The sequence below is a fragment of the Myripristis murdjan genome, chromosome 1 (assembly GCF_902150065.1).
Source record: "Myripristis murdjan chromosome 1, fMyrMur1.1, whole genome shotgun sequence".
Lineage (NCBI taxonomy): Eukaryota > Metazoa > Chordata > Actinopteri > Holocentriformes > Holocentridae > Myripristis > Myripristis murdjan.
In genome coordinates this window covers 969,484-985,379 of record NC_043980.1, presented here as the reverse complement: position 1 = coordinate 985,379, position 15,896 = coordinate 969,484, and the positions used below count along the sequence as shown (strand labels likewise).

At 46.2% G+C, this 15,896-nt stretch overlaps 1 pseudogene; it reads right to left on the bottom strand.

The window, feature by feature from the left end:
* Positions 1-4,827: 4,827 nt before the first annotated feature.
* LOC115357263 (wiskott-Aldrich syndrome protein family member 3-like) lies at positions 4,828-13,916 on the bottom strand (annotated as a pseudogene).
* Between the last annotated feature and the right edge of the window lie 1,980 nt (positions 13,917-15,896).

The following is a 15,896-nucleotide window of genomic DNA, read 5'->3' as shown; positions in this document are numbered from 1 at the left end:
TGGGTCCGACTCACACCTATCTGTACTCATTTAAAAATGACAAAAAAAATAAAATAAAATAAATTAAAAAAAAAAATTCTAATTTAAAAAACAGAAATTCCCCTGTACTCATTTAAAAATGACAAAAAAAAAATTAAAATAAAAAATAAAATAAAATTTAAAAAAAATCTAATTTAAAAAACAGAAATTCCCCCATGAAGACATGAAGTTTGTTGTTTGATTTTGTATTTCACCTGGATGACTGACAGACAGACTGAATGACCTGTTTAACCTGTGCAAATGTACATTTGTTTACTATTTTTTTTTTTTTTTTGTATTTATCTGTGCTTAAATTGATTTACTGCTTTTTGAAATCATGGATTGTGAAACACCTTGTTACAATTATTATTATTATTCTTGTTACTATTATTATTATTATTATTATGATAGTGCCATGTTTTGACTTGATTGTATTTTTGGAGAATATTAAAGCGGCTTTACACCTGCAGCAAACGCCAGATCACATGACCTGAGGTGAGGACCTTAAAGACTCAACCGATAGAAAGATGTGGTGTAAGCATGACGGTTGAATCTTCATGGCTCTCATCATGGCCGACAAACTGATCAGTGAAGCTGATCGTTTTGTCAGTTCAATGACACCGACTTCACATAACACAGACAGGCAGACAGACAGAGAGAGAGAAAGACAGACAGAGACAGACAGGCAGACAGACAGACTGAAAGACAGACAGACAGGCAGAGACAGACAGACAGACAGGCAGTCAAAGAGACTGAAAGACAGAGAGAGAGAGACAGGCAGAGATACAGGCATGCAGATAGAGATACAGACAGACAGACAGACAGACAGGCAGGCAGTAGGAGACAGAGACAAACACAGAGAGAGAGAGAGACAGGCAGACATAGAGAGAAAGACAGACAGAGAAACAGGCAGTCAGAGAGAGAGAGAGACAGACAGACAGGCAGGCAGTCAGAGAGAGAGAGACAGACAGACAGAGAGACAGGCAGTCAGAGAGAGAGAGACAGGCAGACAGAGAGACAGGTAACAGAGAGAAAGACAGATTTGTGTGCACTTTATCATGACATTTATTATCTTGTTATTTTAGCCACTGACATGCAGACCAGATCACAGAGCAGAGGAACAGACGCGAAGATCAATATCACCCAGCTGCTCTGAACACACCTGATCACAGCTGATCACCTGATCACAGCTGATCACACCTGATCACACCTGATCACAGCTGATCACACCTGATCACAGCTGATCACACCTGATCACAGCTGATCACACCTGATCACACCTGATCACCTGACCAGCTGATCACACCTGATCACCTGATCACACCTGATCACACCTGATCAGCTGATCACACCCGATCACCTGATCAGCTGATCGCACCTGATCACCTGACCAGCTGATCACACCTGATCAGACGGAGGTGGACAGGAAGGGGCGGGTCTCTGTGTTCCAGGTGTTTTATGGCAGCAGCTGCCAGAGGCTCCCTCCCACCTGGACGGGGTCCTGACAGCAGCTCTCCACTAGAGGGCGCCGCTCACTGGCCGTTCCTCTGGTGCTCAGTCTGTAGGCTGTTCTCCAACCTCCTGAGCAAAAACACTGAGCCCTCTGGTTACCAAGACAGTTTCCATGGCAACCAGCAAAGCGTTGTATCGAGACCTCGACCAATCAGGTGCGCAGCTCTCAGGAGGCCCTCAGCGGAGCCACAGAGCCGCTCTCCGCTGGCACGAAACAGCAGAGGGAAGTCAACACCAGGAAACACTGAACCGAATAAAACAGAATGAAGAAGAGAACGGCAGAGGAGGTGATGCAGTCTGTTCAGAGGCAGGTAGGTTACTCAGCAAAAAAAAAAAAAAAAGAAAAGAAAGGAAAAAATCATACTTCTGTAAAATGTTTCACTTCCTTGCAAAAACACTCAGTTTAGCAAAAAACCAATAAGCATTAAAAAAAAAAAAAGAAAACACTTGTTATGTTCTTCAGGCTGATATGAACACAGCTGATCTGGGCTCCCGTTCACTGCCCGGCGCCCGACACCAGAAGAAGAAGACAAAACAGGTTGCCACGGTGACGCTGGCGTTTCCATGACAACGAAGCCTCAGCTCTAGCTGACAGGAGGACGTCTGATAAACCCACTGATCTATAATGTACTCATGTCATATAATAAATCACCGCTCCAAATACACACACACACACATATAATAAAGTATATATGCTACATACATTAGAGCTCCATACTCGTTATATTCTATAATACATTAAATCATGTTTTCACTCTGCGTCAGTGGATAAACTGCCTTCCCCAAAAAGCCTGTCTCCTCCCAGGGAAACAAAACTGCCGCTTCACATGAACTGAAAGCAACAGATTAATACAATACAAAATAAATAATAAATAATATAAATAAATAATATAAAAATTAAAATAGTCAGACAGCAGAAAGACCAAACTGATGCCCAGCTGGAATAAAGTTTGTGTGCTGGAGTTTGAGTTTAGTTCTCCCAGATTACAGCAGCGTTTATACGAATATCAGCGTTCCATTAGAATTATAATCCACAAGATTGTCATTATTAATCCTGTGAGCCACGTCTCCGAGCAGGAGACTTCAATAAGAGCTGCTCTACGCATCAACATCTTCCAGCTCCAAGGCCGTGTCCGCCTGCAGGGGGCGCTGCACAGCCTGAACTCTCAGAAACGTGGAACATTTAGGAAGCAGATGATTGGTTCTCCTGTGGTTCTGCAGCCAGTCAGCAGCACAGAGCCTCAATGCCAGTGCTAATCTGCTCACACTCACAGCATTTTACAGCCGTGGATTATAATCTCAGTTTATAATCCTGTCTGCAGCAGAAATATGGACAGGAACAGTCCAGTTACTGATCAATATCTGGATCAAATGGACTGATCAGTTTAGAGCATTGAGCCCCACTGACCCACACAGATTCTGCTCTGTTTAGCTCAGTGCTGCCCCCGCTGGACACAACACTGACCTGCAGGCTGTTTAGCTCAGTGCTGCCCCCGCTGGACACAACACTGACCTGCAGGCTGTTTAGCTCAGTGCTGCCCCCGCTGGACACAACACTGACCTGCAGGCTGTTTAGCTCAGTGCTGCCCCCGCTGGACACAACACTGACCTGCAGGCTGTGTGTCTGGCTCCCAGCAGTCGGGGCTTCAGCTTTCTCTGAAGCTGTGTCCCAGTTCAGGGTCTGTATCCTTTGAAGTCCGCATTTGAAGGCCACTTACGTCACAACACTGCGCGAAGGCCTGTCCCAATTCATCCAAAGTCGAAGGATCCTTCAAACTCGCACTTCAAATGCGTCCTCCTGGAAGCCGATTCAGAGGATGCACTGTCCTTCTCGGGCTCCTGTATCCCAAGATGCTTTGCGTGCTGCTGCTCAGTTGGAGAAAAGTTAACTGAAATGGCGACGGCAGCATCTAGAGGGGATTCGTATTCAGATTTCACATTATAAATATTCGGGTTTTACTCATTTGAACATCCAACGCCATATATGTTAAACCAAAACCCCAGAAAAAGACGTTATATTTTTTTCTCCGGAGTTTGTTGTCATGGGAACGGCGGTTACGCGACCAGGAAATACTCCGAAGGCAAGACCGTCCCATTTGGTTGACGGGGAGGACGTGGACTTCGGAGGATGCAGACCCTGAATTGGGACGCAGCTTTTCTCTCTGTCAGATCTGGTGAAAAACGGTGGACTGACAGGGTGGCAACATTTTTGTATGAAAATTTTCAAATGTATAGATTTTCAGTTCAGATGAATTCAAATCAGCTGTAACCCTAAAATCTGAGTCCATGTTCAGTCGAACTGCTGGGAGTCGGTTCAGGTGGAGATTTTTTTAAAGATCCCAAACTGTTTAAAGCTCCAGCACTCAGAGCAGATCAGCTGACTGCCGTTTGGTTTCCCTGCTGTTCCACAGTCACCTGCTTAGAAAAATACAACACAACTGCTGATCAATACTTTCTTCCTATTGATCACACACACACTTGCACGCACGCACACACACACTCGCACGCACACACACACTCGCACACACTACTGGACCAACTCAGTTTCAGTAGAAAGACACTGATAATCAACACATTTGTCATCTTGAACTTCAGAGTTCAACAAACAAACACCAGGAGTCACGATGTACTGGCAGGAATGTTTCAGGAATTTTCTGGGAATGTTCCAGCGACGCTCTGGAAAACGTTCCTTTCCATATCTGACAGTAACTTCTCTGGAACGTTGGAGAGGAGCTGCGGGAACGTTCTGGGAACGTTCCGTCTGAAGAAAGCGTCCGGACGGATGGACACATTAATCATAATCATGGATTCAAATCACAGAACGGCGTTATTTACAGGATCGGTGGAGGGCGGAGCCGAGGGCGGAGCCGAGTTCAGCCGCTCGGACGCTGAGTCACCACACAGCCTGACAGGCAGGGCGGCGCCACCGTGTGGACAGACGCTGCACGTGCCTTACTTTACTTCCACTTCATATTTTTCTAAATCTATTTTCCCGTCGTGTACAACAGGATTACACCAGGTAATACAGCAGCTAGCTACAGCTGCACCACACACACACACACACACACACACACACACACACACACACACACACACGTCTGTAGTGAGCTGACCACCTGTTGCTGTTGCCGTGGTTTTTAGTGTGAGTTTGTGTCTGTGCTCTGTTGTCATGTCAAATGTTTGCAGGAAAGGTCGTGATCTAAGTGTCGAGCTCTTTCCTCCTCCTCCTCCTCCTCCTCCTCCTCCTCCTCTTCCTCGTCTTCCCCCTCCTCCCCCTCCTCCCCCTCCTCCTCCTCCTCAGTCGGACCACTCCTGGTCTTCAGGCTCGGACTCCTCCTCCGACTCGCTGTACTCCACGGCGATGCGTCGCGACAGGATGGTGGCGACGTCATTTCCTGTGGGCTCTCGTTTCTTGGCCTCCTCCTGCTCCCTCTGCTCCTGCACCTTCCTCAGCTGGATGCCTGCACAGCGGTGACATCATCAGTGACATCATCAGTGAACACACACCTTACGCAGGTAAGCAGTGTACAGACAGTGTGTGTGTGTGTGTGTTGACATGCGTCAGACCTCTGCGTATGGCGGCCAGCAGGTCGCTGCGCGCGTCGTTCATCGGCACGTTTGGTCCGCCAGGCGGCTTCCTGCCATCAGTCGCCGGGGGCAACGGGGGGGGCGGCGGCCGAGGGAGGGGCCGAGGGCGGGGCTCCAGGCCGCGAGGGGGAGGGAACGTAGTTAGCAGGAGGGGGAGGAGGGGGGGAGGGGCTGTAAGGGCGGGAGAGAACAGCAGCTCCGCCTAGCAGAGAAAAACAAGGAGGAGTCAGAGTGATGGAAGCAAAACAAACAAACAAACAAACAAACAAACAAGGAGGAGTCAAGCCCAACACACACCGGCAGCGTAGCGTCGCGGTGCGTCAGGTGACGCGCGTCACCTGACGCACCCGACACAAACTGGAAGCGTCGCACTGTAGAACGTCAATCGGCGTTAACTGGGAAAAAACTACATACCACGGAAAAAAGACAAATCAACCAGATCAACCAGCATTGTCTGACAGGCTACCATAACGTAATCTCCAGTGATGGGCAGGAGCTTATTGATCAAGTAGTGCGGTAGTTTCAGTTATGTTTAAAATGGAAAACCATAAAAAACGGTGCATATAACGGACATGTTTACCGCAATATATCCTTCAAACCAGCAGAGCGCTTATTTGTAATGTAAACTAGATCTGTTTGACTGACAGTTTTATTGAACTACAGGAAAGAGCCACAGAAGTAGAGAAGAAGAACAGCTACGGAAGCTGGGATGGACATCCGCAAGGGAAAAAATACGCTTTTTCAGGCGCGTCGACGCTGGAAATAGGACAGTGGCGTAAAAGGTAGCGGCGCGGCGCGTCAACGCGCGTCTAGCCGCCGCCGGTGTGCGGACACACATAGAAAATAATGGGGGCGGCTGTTTGACGCGCGTCGTACGCCGCCGGTGTGTGTTGGGCTTCAGAGTGATGGGAGCAAAACAAACAAACAAACAAACAAGGAGGAGTCAGAGTGATGGGAGCAAAACAAATAAACAAACAAACAAACAAACAAACAAGGAGGAGTCAGAGTGATGGGAGCAAAACAAATAAACAAACAAACAAACAAACAAACAAGGAGGAGTCAGAGTGATGGGAGCAAAACAAATAAACAAACAAACAAACAAACAAACAAGGAGGAGTCAGACTGATGGGAGCAAACAAACAAACAAACAAACAAACAAACAAGGAGGAGTCAGAGTGATGGGAGCAAAACAAACAAACAAACAAACAAACAAACAAGGAGGAGTCAGACTGATGGGAGCAAAACAAACAAACAAACAAACAAACAAACAAACAAACAAGGAGGAGTCAGAGTGATGGGAGCAAAACAAACAAACAAACAAACAAACAAACAAACAAGGAGGAGTCAGACTGATGGGACCAAAACAAACAAACAAACAAACAAACAAACAAACAAGGAGGAGTCAGACTGATGGGAGCAAACAAACAAACAAACAAGGAGGAGTCAGACTGATGGGAGCAAAACAAACAAACAAACAAACAAACAAGGAGGAGTCAGACTGATGGGAGCAAAACAAACAAACAAACAAACAAACAAACAAACAAGGAGGAGTCAGAGTGATGGAAGCAAAACAAACAAACAAACAAACAAACAAACAAACAAACAAGGAGGAGTCAGACTGATGGGAGCAAAACAAACAAACAAACAAACAAACAAACAAACAAGGAGGAGTCAGACTGATGGGAGCAAAACAAACAAACAAACAAACAAACAAACAAGGAGGAGTCAGACTGATGGGAGCAAAACAAACAAACAAACAAACAAACAAACAAACAAGGAGGAGTCAGACTGATGGGAGCAAAACAAACAAACAAACAAACAAACAAACAAACAAGGAGGAGTCAGAGTGATGGAAGCAAAACAAACAAACAAACAAACAAACAAACAAACAAACAAGGAGGAGTCAGACTGATGGGAGCAAAACAAACAAACAAACAAACAAACAAACAAACAAGGAGGAGTCAGACTGATGGGAGCAAAACAAACAAACAAACAAACAAACAAACAAACAAACAAGGAGGAGTCAGAGTGATGGAAGCAAACAAACAAACAAACAAACAAACAAACAAGGAGGAGTCAGACTGATGGGAGCAAAACAAACAAACAAACAAACAAACAAGGAGGAGTCAGACTGATGGGAGCAAAACAAACAAACAAACAAACAAACAAACAAACAAGGGGGAGTCAGACTGATACCTTGGTTAGCAGCAGCGGCTGTAGGCGGCAGCGCGGTTGCCGTGGCAGCAGGGTGGGCGGAGCCGTTGGGGAATATCGTCTGTCCGGCCGAGGGCGGCATGAGAGGCGGGGGAGGAGGCGGAGCTGGCGGAATCTGGTGGTCGCTATGGAAACAAGGAGAGAAAAAGTCAACATATCGGCCAAAGGTCAGCGAGACGTTCTGTGGTGTTGACATCCCATAATAGAACTAACAACTTTAATGTGCACACTGCTGCCCCCTGCTGACACTACCACTACTACTACTGTTAGTACTACTACTACTAGTACTACTACTACTACTACTGCAACTGTTAGTACTACTACTACTACTACTACTACTACTACTACTACTACTACTACTGCAACTACAACTGCTACTACTACTGTTAGTACTACTACTACAGATGTGTCTGTACTTGGCCCCCTACTACTACAACTACTACTACTACTACTGCAAGTACTACTCTTACTATTACTACTACTAGAAATATTACTGCTACTACTACTGCTACTACTACTACTAATACAGACGTGTCTATACTTGGCCTCCTGCTACTGCAACTAGTACTGCTATGCCTGCAACTACTTCCACTACTACTACTACTACTACTACTACTACTACTACTACTACTATTACTACTGCTACTGCTACTGCTACTACTACTACTACTACTACTACTACTACTATTACTACTGCCACAACTGCAACTACTACTACTGCAAATACTTCCGCTACTACTACTACTACTACTATTAGTACTACTACTGCTAATGCAACTACCACTACTACTACTGCAACTACTTCCGCTGCTACTACTGCTACTACTACTAGTACTACTATTAGTGCTACAGATGTGTGTGTACTTGGCCTCCTTGGCTGTGTTGGCCCGTGCTCCGTTCAGCGCCTGATTGGCTGATCCGGCGTGGGGGGGCAGGTGGTGGTGATGGTGCGGTTGGTTGCGGCCCAGCGAGTGCTGCCGGCCGGTCGCCGTGGCGACGGTGGAGGAGGCGGCGGGGGGGCGGAGCGCGCGGTCCAGAGACTGCGTCTGACCGCTCCCGCTGGTCACCGCGGTAACGTGGTCCTTCCCATCATGCCCCTGGGCGTCGTGGTGGGGGCTGGCGGGGAAGGAGGGCTCGTCCGACATCCCAGACCTTGAAGGAGGCACACGGGACGTTTGAGGGCGAGTCAGTAACTGTGGCGACACGCTCACATCTGCCTGAACCACGCGGTGCGTTCAGGTGCCAGGCGACAGCGCAGGAATGCCGGAGTGTTTGCTGCAGTTTCACATCATCAGTTGTCATAGCTGCTATTTTTAATCTCATTTTTATTTCACCTCACAAATAATCACTCCTGCAAACGGCCGAGATTACGTTAATGATTCCTGTTTGCGGCTACTGAGGATTGTGTTAGTGTGCAGACTGGTGTGTGTGTGTGTGTGTGTGTGTGTGTGTGTGTGTGTGTGTGTGTGTGTGTGTGTTGGCGTGCAGGATGCTCCGTGCCAACCTGTCGGGTGACAGCGAGCCGTCGGAGGCGTGGTACGGTGACGGCGTCAGACGAGCGTCTGGGCGGAGCTCCTTGTCGTACGCCATCAGGTTCCACTCCTGCCGCCGGTTGCGGGCTTTCCGCACCTTCACACAGAGCGCAGCGTCACGCAGCAGCAGGGAAGCACACACACACACACACACACACACACACACACACACACACACACACACACACAGGTGACAAGTCCTGACTTTGCTGCCATCTAGTGGATAAAACTGTCGCCTCGCTGCTCCCAGTCTATAAGGAGATCTTCATATTACATCGACGCTATTTAATCAGAAAATCACGCTGAGACTGGGATCTCATTTGAAAGTGACACCTGAGTACAGAGTTAAAATTAATGAAGACAGAATAACTATTACAGTGATGATATAGTCAAATAATAATAATAATACAATAATAAAATACTAACAAAACAACAAAGATTTAAATATACCTTCATAAAGACCAGTGGCTGTCAAATGGAGGCCCTGCATGTGTGTACCTCTTTATACATTATACGTTATTATAGGCTTTTTTTTTTTTTTTTTGCTTTTGTACTGATCTGGTTCTGGTATATTTGATGAAAAAATATTTCAAAAGAGGGTACATGATTGAAAAAGTTTGAGAACCACAAATATAGACAACAGAATGACAAATTATAAACATATTCTTTATGTGGGCGTAAAAAGGAATAAAATACGAGCAATATTTTCAAAACAAAAATATATAAGGCCACCTCCAGGAGGGACTTTTCCAGATAATCAACTCTCTAGATGATAATTAGTATTATTATTATTATTTTTTTTTTTTGTGTTGGTGAAAATGAGCAGCCGCTGGTTCAGACGATTTCTCTGAGCTCAGATGAAGGAAATGTGGAACCATTTAGGAAGCAAATGATTCCAGACACAAAGTGGTTCTGTCTCACAGCAGACACTGATGTCAGGTGTGGTCAGAGGTCACCAGAGGTCACCAGGGGTCACCAGAGGTCACCCAGAGGTCACCAGAGGTCAGTGCCACTGTGTTTTTGTGCTTTCAGCCTTAAACATCAAATGTAGCTCTGTGCAGAAAACTCACCTTCTTCACCTCCCGTCCTGAAGACTCCTCCACATGCTTCTGTTCCTGCACACACACACACACACACACACACACACAGAGTTTAATTTTCTGTAATTCTATTTGTTAAAGCTATCTTTTCTATGAAAAAGAAAAGAAGAATGACACACAGGCAGACAGACAGGCAGGCAGACAGACAGGCAGACAGACAGACAGACAGGCAGACAGGCAGACAGACCTTCTGTCGTCTCTTCTCCTTGCGTTTGTTCTCTGTCGCCTGCAGCATCTTCTCCTTCCACAGGTTGAAGAAGTACGACGGGTCAGTGTAGAACTTAAGACCATCCTTCTTATCGTCCCTGCTCACACACACACACACACACACACACACACACACACACACACACACACACACACACACACAGGTAAGTTCATCTTTGTGAAGTGGCTATATTTCCATATAAAGGAAGGAGGCGGGCCTTTTCGCAGGAGCAGCCAATAGGGAGTGTGCAGCTGTTTGAACCGGGTATGCTAACAGTGCTAATTAGTTGCTGCTGGCTGATCACAGCACCAATACAAGTTTAAAGAAATGGCTTTGTAAATTAAGGATGATTTTAAAATAAGGATGCAAGGATTCTGAGGGGCGGGGTTTAAACTGGAATCAGGAATCCTGCAGTTGTCTTTGCTCAGGATACGTCTGCCTTTTTCACCTCCGTAACTCTGCAAAGACCGGCTCCTTCCTGTCTCAAACACAGGCAGAGGAACTCGTACAACTCCCATGGTACAAAATAGTGCTCAGAATATAATATAGGCTATGTTTCACTTAATTTAATGGTTAATTGGTAGTTTGGCCCTATTGGCCAGGGAGCACTCCATCACAACTGTAGACCAATCGCAGTAAACAGAGCACAAGACCCTCCCTGTGCCAGTAAAATTCCTCAGTTAGTTGCCTACACAGTCGGGAGAGGACAGACTTTATATTAGTTATAAGTTTATGTTCCCTGAATTCTGTGCATCATATTTCCTTTGGTGTGAGTCCCTGCCGTTCTAAGTAAGTTATTTGTAATTTGTTTACTGAATTCTATACTAACCGACATCTGTTTGAATGCAATTAGACTGTTTGTGAAATGCTGTGTGACTGCACACGCACTTCAGTTATTGAGAGCGCACCATGGCGTCATGCCGTCGGCGGCGCAGTGTAAATGCTTTAAGTCGGTTGTGGTCAAGTGACTAATACCTTTTCACCTTGCTAGCATATGCATATGTTATTCTGTGTAATATCTTACATGTTTACCGTGTATACACCCTACATTATAACAGTTTAATTGTTTGTAGTTGCAATACCTTGCCTAATTGAGTAGAACTTATATTACGTGTGTCGCCACAAGGGGGCACTGTGACCTAAGTGATCGTGCCTGTTTGCGCCTGTAGGCTCTGAGGTGTACTGCACTGTTTCCTTTGCCTGACTGTTGACCTGTAGCCTTGTTTTCCTGTCTGTAGAACATTTATATCCTTTTACAGATGTCATTATTATGAGTAGTAATATTTTTATTATCTTATTTTGTATTATCATTTTCTGTTATTATTAAGACATATATCTTTATTTGCTTATAGACCACACCTACCAAGGATGCACCAGGTTGTTTAATAAAGAAAGGAAAAGAAAACCTGACCTGCCTCCCGTGTCCTGACCGACACTCCATAGAGACAGTCACCCAGTCTGTTCTTAACCAGCTAACATAATTAACACCCATGTTCTTGGGGAGGTTTTGGTTCATGGAACGAGACAAAACGTGTTGTGTCTCTGTAAAACATCTTGAGATAACCTCTGGTTTGATTTGCAGCTCTACAAATAAAACTGAGTTGAGCAGAGCTGAACCTGTAGGGCGTGAGGATGTTGAGCGGCGGGGGTTTGTCACAGCGCTGGTACATCTCCATCACCGGGTTGAGGATGGAGCTGCGTGACACCACCTGCTGGTCCTGGATGGTGCTGCTCCTGAACGCCTTGCGCATGTTGATGTCCTGCAGAGAGACTGCACAGCCCACACATTTCTGGTTTGTAACCGAGTCAACACTTTTTTTTTTTTTTGTTCCAGTTAACAGAGCACCATGTTCTCGCTTGGGCTGTTTTTAAGGAAGAGGGTCCAAATACTTTGTCTGATATTTCCTCCACAAAGACTGGGCTTGCTGTCATTGGCTTAGCGACCAGCAGAGACTGAAATATAAACTTTGAAAATGGAGATTAAGACGGAATATTGGGTCAGTGTAGGGGAAAAAATGTGGCGCTGGGGAGAATTTCCAAGATTAAAGTAATTAAGTTATGAGGAAAAAACTCACAAATTTATGAAAAAACTCAAAAAGTCTGAGATTATAAAGTCATTAATGTATGAGAAAAATACTCTGGAAACTAGTTCTTCTCTTCCTCTCTGTCTGTGGCTCCTCATGTGCTGCCCCCTGCTGGCCGTGTCTCAGGCCTGCAGCTGATCACCTCAGCAGATTCTACTTGGACATGGGATTCAGGAACAAGGAGATCCTGCTGATTGTATATATATTATATACATATTACATAAAATAGGAACAACACACAAGTCAGTAACTACCAAAATGAGCTTGTGTGGACTGAAAGATGAACATGCAGATGTAAAGGTGATTTAAAAAAAAAAAAAAAAAAAAAAAAAAAAAAAAAACACCTTTGTTTGATTTTCCCTGTTAAATCCATCCATTTATGTTTGGCATGAGCTGCCAATTTGTTCTCAACTAGACCTAAACCAATCCAAACTCTAATCTTAACCATTTCAGACTAAGATGACAATAATCTATTAGACCCTAATGTCAGCCTGGCACTGACCTGAACCAAACTTAACCTGAACAAAAGTATTCTTAAACTAGACCCAAGCCAGCCCTAAGCCGAACTTTAACCCTTTGAGAGTAGACTTCTACACTCTAACCCTCAGCCAGCCTCAGACCTTTAGTAAATCTTAAACTGGACTGAGACCAATTTAAACCCTAACCCTAACCCTTTCAGAGTAAAATAAAATAACACATTATCAACAGAACCTGAACCAGGTGCGGTGACCCTGAGGGAGAGCAGCTCCTTCTGATTGGTTCCTCTAATAATAACTTCCTGCCAGCCAGCGGCCAGGAGCGTTGTGGCGGCGTTGGGGCTGTAGGGTTCTGGGCTGCAGGGTTCTGGGCTGCAGGGTTCTGGGCTGTAGGGTTCTGGGCTGCAGGGTTCTGGGCTGCAGGGTTCTGGGTTCCACACAGAACCTCAGCACAGGCCCGTTCTCCCTGACAAGCCCACAGTGACTCCCCACAACAGGAGCAGCTGCTCTGACAGGCCCGAGGCTCTGATCTGCTTCAGCAGGTAAACACTGAGGGGACCAGGTGAGTCCATGAGGCTGGACTCACCCAGGCCTGGCCAGCAGGGGGCACCACATGGCTTCACCTAAACTGGGAACCGCTAACGTGTCAAGGTGTGTTGTTCTTCAGGGTCGTGGCAGGTAAGTCATGGACGAGGGCGGAGCCATTCCTCTCCAAAACTCACCTGGCAGCCCCAACCCGAACCCTGACCCTAACCGCTCGTCCCAGACTGGGGATGGGGGGCAGGTGGGAGTTTTGGGTGTATCGTCCCTAACGTGTAACGTACCCTCCTCCACGGTGGAGTCCAGCTGCGTGACCTTCACGGCCAGCAGGTCCACGCGCTCCTGCAGGCTGTTCATCCTCAGGTAGAAACTGTTGGCCTCAGTGAACAGCTCGCCAAATATATCCTCTGCATGGCGACCTGGCAGGAGAAAACACACTGTAACACCACCACGGCACGGCAAGCAGGTACAACACTCACACACACACACACACACACACACACACACTCACTGAGTCCTCCCAGCTGCTTGATGACGGCAGCCAGCGTGCTGTTGGTCACACACTCGAGCTCACTGGCGACCCCTTCAGGCAGAGCGCCGCGACACAAGTGTCTGGGCTCAATACTGCGCTTGACCAGAGGCATGGCTGAGAGAGAGAGAGAGAGAGAGAGAGAGAGAGAGAGAGAGAGAGAGAGAGAGAGACAGGGAGAGAGAGAGAGAGAGAGAGACAGGGAGAGAGAGAGAGAGAGAGAGATTATTTAATTTATAATTAACAAATATTAAACTTTAAGTGTTTTACGTGTTATTTAATGTTTTAATGTTTTCTTTAATGGTTTCTTCACAACACAGAGTTTTATCAGTTCTTTGGAAGATGATATGATATTATGTCATTGTGCCGATGTTGCTGTTTTTTTGGCATTTCTGATTTATTTGACAGTGACAGTGGAGAGAGAGAGACAGGACAGGCAGGGGAGAGAGAGACAGGACAGGCAGGGGAGAGAGAGACAGGACAGGCAGGGGAGAGAGAGACAGGACAGGCAGGGGAGAGAGAGAGAGACAGGACGACCTGCAGCAGAGGGCTTGAGGTCGGAGGTGAGCTACCTAAAAAATAATCTTTGTGTGTGTGTGTGTGTGTGTGTGTGTGTGTGTGTGTGTGTGTGAGTGTGTGTGAGTGTGTGTGTGTGAGTGTGTGTGTGTGTGTGTGTGTGTGTGTGTGTGGGCGAGTGTGAGTTTGGAATGGAAGTTTTGCATGAAGGTTTGAGAGTACAACTTCCTCCTGGATACACACACCGTGCATGATGGGGGAAGTGACCCTTTAATGACAGCTGCTACACACACACACACACACACACACACACACACACAGAGTTACAGTTAAGGGAATACCTGCAGTGGAATGTCCTCACAAGTACAGCAATACAAATGTGTGTGTGCACATCTGGATACTGTGTTACACACTGTGCTCATTTGTGTGTGTGTGTGTGTGTGTGTGTGTGAAACATGAGCGCAGCACTGCAGTCTGACAGGGCATTGCCATGGAAACACAGGCTTTTACTTCACACTCCGCTGCCCACGGCAACCACGGGAGAGCATGGTTACTGTTGCTAGGAGACGCAGATCGGGTTGTGGATTACATAATGAACCTCCAAACGTGAAGTAATCAGCCAGCCAGGTAATCTGATTACTCTCACAGAGGTTGCGTGTTCCAGGTTTGGATTACTTCATGAACGTGGAATTCACTACAGCAACAGATTACCTTCAAAATAAAAGCACAGCAGTTTTCCAGGTGGACTGACAATAAGAGCCACAGCAGAACGCTCAACATCCAGTCTCTGAAAAACACCAAATCCTTCCAGAACTCTCCACATGTCAAGAGTTTTTGGCGCCAAATCAAAGCCTGAATTTCTCTGAGGGGTTCCTCGAGGCCTTGGGATTTTGGAGGATTTTTTTTTTTTTTTTTTTTTACCATTTTTATTCATTCTCAAGTGGTACATTTTACATCAAACCTGTGTAACAACATAAAACGTGCTGCCACATGACACATAATGATCATGGGAATGACTTCACATACTTCCATCATAATGTTCTAACCCTTACAAACTCTAAATAAAAAAAACAAAAAAAACAATATTTATTCTAGATTTATGACGAGAACAGCCTGACACACAGAGCTGAGCCACACCTCGAATTCATCTTCAGGATCACTGCTGCTCGGGTTCGTCATGTTTCTGATGGTGTGCTGTCGGATGCTGACATGAAAAATAAAATCTGTTCTCTGCAGTGAAAACCTCAAAAACAGTTCAGTCAAAGTAGAACAACGAGCTGCTGACTTACACTGACATGAGACCACCTGGAGAGGTCACATGACTCGCCTGCAGACACACGGCATGACACGCTAAACTGACATCCTGGGCGTGCAGACCGCACCTCACCTGCCTCACCTGCCCCACCTGCTGCACCTCACCTGCCTCACCTGCCCCACCCGCTGCACCTCACCTGCCTCACCTGTCCTGCCCACCTCGCCTCGCCACGCCGCCTAACACTGGCTACAGATCGTCTTCAGTTAAACTGAGGCTTAATGCCACAAATACCACGAATACTACTACTACTGCTACTACTACTAC